The sequence below is a fragment of the Monodelphis domestica genome, chromosome 1, assembly GCF_027887165.1.
Source record: "Monodelphis domestica isolate mMonDom1 chromosome 1, mMonDom1.pri, whole genome shotgun sequence".
NCBI classification, from domain to species: domain Eukaryota; kingdom Metazoa; phylum Chordata; class Mammalia; order Didelphimorphia; family Didelphidae; genus Monodelphis; species Monodelphis domestica.
The window spans coordinates 57,128,093-57,134,092 of NC_077227.1; the positions used below are offsets into that span (position 1 = coordinate 57,128,093).

Consider the following 6,000-nt stretch of genomic DNA (forward strand, 5'->3'; position numbering starts at 1 on the left):
TTTGTAGGGATTGTAATTTTTTAACTGAAGGGGAACATATAGTACTAGTCATATTAACTCCTTATTTACCTCAAGTACCCATTACTCTTACCATGTGGTTTCTTTAATTTCTCAGGTACCAGAAAGTAAAGGAAATAGAAGAAGGAAGCCCAAGAAATTATAACTGAGAGTTACATTCATTTTTCTAGATTTTGCATGTGTATTTATGTATGTGTGTGTGTGAATATTCTATATAGGAGATGTCTTGATGTAGAAAAAAAATGGGAATACTTTAAATCATTACAGAAAGCATGGAGATATCTAAAGAGATTTCTTATGTTAGAGACAAATATTAAATAAATGCTCATCTATATCTAAGGCACATATTTGCATTTCTCTTCTGGAAAGTTCCTGTTTCAACAAAAAAAATTGTAAACTTGTGTAGTTTGTTATGGAATTTTAAATTCTCATATAGCATGATAGAAAAATTTGTTTCTACAAATCTGTAGTAATAAATATAGTGAGGCATTTTTTTCTTATTGTGAAATTTGGATTTGTGAACTCAAATATAGCAGAGCAAGATTTAGGGAGTTAACAAAAATATATTAATAGAATGAAAAAGAGGGGTGTGAAGGGAGAGAGTGAAGATTCCTATTGAAGGACGGTTTGATATATTTATTTTTCCTATATTTTATTTCTTGCCATTTTTAGGTTAGATCCATGACCTACCAAAATGTCATCTTTCAATATTAATGAATAAGTTGACAAAATGGCAAGGTTCTGGTTTAGGAAAATAGATTATTTGTCTAGTCTTTAAGCACTTATGAAATCCCTCATGTGTCCCTCAGTCTTGTGGATGAGTCCATTGAAAAAAATGGAAGATGAGACTCTTGCCCTAAAAGAGTGGTCTAAATGGGAAGAGAAAGGTCTGTCGGATGGAAGCAACTAAGAAATAATTTCATGATCAGTTTTGCATAATATATATGATATTTGCATGGAGAAAGCACAGAGAAAGGAAGGATTATTCACAAAGTTGATTAAAATCACTCAAGATGCTCCTCCTCAGCTCTGCTGCCTCAAATTTTTTCAAATGCTTCAAAAGGTAAGTGGAAGTGATTTAGGATGTTTGGCTTTCCAATAAATGGGTATTTAGAACCCAATAGTATTTTGTATGGCCATTTTCTTTTGGTTGAATTGGAAGTATTCATAATTTTGGAATTATTAGGCTCCAAAATTGTTATGCTGAAGCAATCCATTGCCCCTCAAGTACTGGTCTGCAATGACGAGGAAGCAATTATATTTTTAGCATCTTATAATGCTGTTTTGTCTATGGCACATATTATGTCTAACTTTTTTTGGCCAGGCCTGTGATTTCAGTGGTGTGGGGGAGTCTCCATATGGGGATAACCTCCAACAATGCAGTCCATAGGTTTGGACCAAATATTCTATTTGACACATGCCACATACATGCTATTATAAATATATTCCATGGAAAATTTTGTGATTCAAAATATGGAAAAAGAGAAAAATATTTTAAGATGTGGGGAGCATGGCCAAGAGGGAAAAGAATCCAGATAGATCCATTGTCCTTGAAATGAAAAGAAAAGAAGAGAAATCCCAACCTTCTCCACCATGATGGAATCTCTGGAATTCTGGGCTACTCTCCTTAGGTAGGCTAGAATGTGCATACTTTAGCCTCAAAGAGGCTCTTGAGAGGCAGCTGGGCTTATCTCCCCGTTTTCCAGCCCAGCTCTGCTATGCACAAAGGTCCTTTTCTAGGTGACATATCATGTGGTATTCCAAAGTACACTTTCTTTTAATTTACAACTTAATTTTCAACCTAATTCAGAAGATTGATACTATAATGCTATTTGCAGAAGTATTGAAATGTCAGTAAGTTTTATTGTCGTAATAAAGAGTATTCCATATATCACACACTCTATAGGGAGCCTTGCTTTTTGCATAGATCTTCGTAGCAACAACTGGTGGCTTAAATGCTGGCAATCATTAATTTTTAAAGAAGACATGGTTATGACGAGTTGAGGAATTAAGGCTGCTGGTGAAGAATGAACTTTAATTTTTTGACACTTTTTTGAGGTGGGGGAAGGAGGGGGTGTGTGTGCGTGTGTGCATTTTGCATGCTAAGGTGAGGCAGCAGCCAGATGATAAAAAATGGCCCAAATCCCAGGTTCCTAATACTTAAAATGCTGTCTGCTCGTAAAAGATTTCAGTCAGGGAGAGGCCATCTTCGAGCTCCTCTTAACAAATGGGTATCAGTGGCCCATGAAATAATCAATGCCGCTAATCCATCCTGGGGCCTGCCAATATGTTAATGGCTCTGGCGCATCGTTATTGCTACAAGACCATAAATCATCTAGGGACCAGAATGCAGCAGCAGCGGCAGCAGAGGCTGTAGGGCTGGGGAGGAAGGACTCAAACCCCTGGCCTGGAATAAAACCGCTGTCTCCCAACAATTAATGTCGGAGCCTTTTTCGCAGCTTTGGGTCTTGATTGTTTTCAGATGCTAAAAAAGTAAGCAGGACAGAGTGTAAATCAATAAAACTAGAAGACAAAGTGTTTTAATAATAGGGGAAGTTCAAAGTAAATCATAGTTCTGTGTTTATTATTGCTTTTGGGGTTATAAATAAAGAGTTACTTACTACCACCCAACAAGGCTTTAGTTAACATGGAGGGCCAGAAGGTTGGATATCAGCTTTTGGAAAGAGAGTTTACTTTCATTGTTTGACAGGCTTACAGAAAAAAATCAAAACAAAAACACCAAAATAAAACACCAGCCCCCCAAACCCTTGCCCTTAATCTTCCAGAGCCTCACTCCCTGGCATTGTTTGCTGGCTCCAGGAGGAATCTATTTTAATGACCATTGGAGGATATTTCCTACCAGAAATTTCCTGGTATGATATCACTTTGTCACTAGCACAGCCTGGCATCGGAAGGCAGAATTACACTGAGATTCCACTTAGGTATTGGACGACTGGAATAGAAGAAGAGAAATTTTAAATGGAGTCCAAGTTGTTTTGGAGGTATCAAGAAGATGTCAGCAGTAAGGAATTACACTTTCCAGTAATCCAGTGGTTGAGGGTAGCATTCCTCCCATGCTTCATTGAGTCTGTTATTCCACTCATTTGGGTAGTCTATCCAAAAATGCAGATCACCGTCCATCTATGCCTGCCCACTGGCCATCCAAATGTTGTCCTTTCCCATGTTATTTCCCTGACAGAGTCTCCAAGCTTTAATGCCTTCTTCCACTTCTGTAGTCACGATGGCCAAAGGTTGGGGGAAAAGGGAGTAAAGGATCAAGAGTTTAGGATGTAGAGTTGGAAGGGACCACAGAGGCCATCTAGTCCAATCTCATTTTTTACTGATGAGGAAACTGAAGTCTAAAAGGATGAAGTAACTTATTTAAAGGCAACATAGCCAGGAAGTGAAAGACCTGGACCTTGAATCCACATATTTGCATGAATTTAGGTGTTCCAGAGGCAACTATATGGTATAGTTGATAGAGCACTAGACTTAAAGTCAGAAATACCTGTTCAGATCTAGCCTCAGATTTTGGGCAAATTACTTAGCCTCTGTCTGCCTCTGTTTCCTCATCTGTAAAATGAGGATAATAACAGCACCTCCCTCCTTGGGTTACTGTAAAGATCAAATGGAACACTTTTTGAAAAGCTTTTAGCACAGTTCTTGCCCCATAGTAGGGACTTACCAGATACTTGCCTGTTTCCTTCCACCTCCAAGATTGGCATTCTTTCCACTCCGCCATGTTTCTTATTGTTTCCTCTGACCAGAGAGGCCCAGGTGGAATCTCTGGTTATATAAATACTTATGGTGAGCTTCAGGCAAACACAAGGTATCTCATTTAGAAAATAGAGTTGGATCAAATTGATCTGACTCTCTTTACTCGGTGTCAATTTAATTCCCAATCGGAGGTGTTGTAAAACATGATGGGAAGTCATTAAGTCCATCTCGTATAGACAAAGCTTATTTGTGCTGATTATGGTGCTTCTTGTTCTACAGTCTTACTCTCTGGGATTAGGAGCCATCTCGAAGAGGTGGGTCCGCCATTTTCCTGGAAGAGAAGATGCCCAATGGAATACCACCCACGGACTCTTATCTTGAAGTATACAGCGACTTTCTTTTGTTTTGGATTCTGACCTAAGAATAGTATCATTTAACCTACACTGAACCCTATTCAATATGTCAAACATTAATACTTTAAAGGGTCAAACTGGTTCAAGCAAATCAAATATTATGTGGAAACAGAGTCATTGGGTGGGGGAAAGCCTTCATCAGTGTCATTAACAAGTAGATCCAATCATTCCCCCATTAGCAGGCAGGGATGGGGCTAATAAGTGGATAGGTGAAACTGAGGAGCCATGGACAGTGTGCCTCCGACCTTCTAGTTGTTTTGCTTCAAGTTACCTAACCAGAAGATACTTTCAGCGGTCAGTTTATTTTGGGGTTCAGGATGTGAGCACAGGAAATGGCCAGAAAAACAGTGGCTCAGTATAGACAGAAAGACAATTAAAACTGATATGACTCTTAACAGAAGTGGCAAGAGCAGGCAGGATGGAAGTAATTTATTCAACGAATTGTCCAAATACATAAAACCACACTGATGTATGGTGCAGCAGTGGGACAGTGGAAAATTTGATCGTTGTTTCCGTTGTGTGAATTACTCAGGCAGGATGCCTTTGTGAAGTATGGGGGTTTGTTTAATGTTCTGACAACAATTTAGATCCTGTTATGGTTATTGCAGTGTAATGCAGTAGTAAAAATTGAACATGACACACCAGCAATTTATTATTTGTGTGTTTTTTAACCTTGAGTATCGGATTGTTTGTCCAAGCATATCCTTTGATTTGCTATGAAATTTATTGTTGATAAAAACAATCAGATTTCCATTAGAAGCAAAAAAATTCATTTTTTTTTGCCATGAACCATAGATTTAGAAAAAAAATTCAAACTAGGCTCCAGGACTTATGACAGGTAGACTCATGACATTATATGGTAATTCAGCATGAAAGAATAATTGTGACACTCCACTTGGTGCTGGAGTATAATCGTGCTGTGAGGTTCAATTCACTGAAAGGCCAAATTATCTTCAACTACATTAGCTTGACAACCTATAATGCTTTGCAGAGGCAATTTGTAGACGTTTCACAGAGTGCCAGCAAACATGGCTCACCATTATGCTACCCATTAACAAATTTGTGTAGGGAAAAAAGTAACTTTTCCATTTTCCCGATTGTTTTCAAGCTTTGGAATACAATAAATAGCTAATAGTAGGATGTACATTGCCACTTACTCTTTAGTTTTAAAATTTATCTGGGGTTTGGGAGGGCAAATTGATCTCACTGTTTAGAGAAATATTGATACTTTCCTTGGATTAAGTTATAGCCAGCTAGAGGGGGGTGAAATACTTTACTTAGGTACTAGTTCATCCTGTGGTCCTCACTAGCTTATGTGGCATTGAGGGAACTGCCGAATCTCTTTGGGTCTCAGTTTTCTCATCTGTGAAGTTGAGATGGTGATGCCATACCTGTTTAAAGGTAAAAGAGATGAGGTGTCCTGAGTCATTGAGTTGGATGAGCTTTCAGAGGGTCCTTTGAGGTCTAAGAGCTGCCTTTCTATATAAAATTTCTTACTACATTGAGGGTGATTAACTTGGAGAGATGTGGCTTTTCTCTCATAGGAAACAAAAAAGAAAGGGGAGACTGCAGACAACAATGCTAGCAGTGAGATAAATGAACACTTAATATTTTCAAGCTCTGTGACATCTGCACTATTACTTGGATATCTAAACATTTGTGTTATCTCTGTAAGGTATCTGCTTGTATATATGTATTTGCTTGGATACATATATACACGTCCACAGGGGAAAAAGTCCAGAGCTAGTCACTGGGAGTGTTAAAACCCCTCCAAATGGGAGGCTTCTTAATATAGGAAAATCCAATTATGATTCCTTTTATAAGAAGACGACTCTGCTTTACTTCGGACATG

At 38.3% G+C, this 6,000-nt stretch overlaps 1 long non-coding RNA gene across 1 annotated transcript in view; it reads left to right on the plus strand.

The window, feature by feature from the left end:
• Window positions 1–4,625, plus strand: part of LOC130454586 (uncharacterized) — a 49,241-nt gene extending 44,616 nt beyond the window's left edge. The window contains exons 2-3 of the long non-coding RNA XR_008912283.1: window positions 828–1,081; window positions 4,015–4,625. This is a non-coding gene — a long non-coding RNA (uncharacterized LOC130454586). The remainder of the gene's footprint in view (window positions 1–827; window positions 1,082–4,014) is intronic.
• Window positions 4,626–6,000: the final 1,375 nt, after the last annotated feature.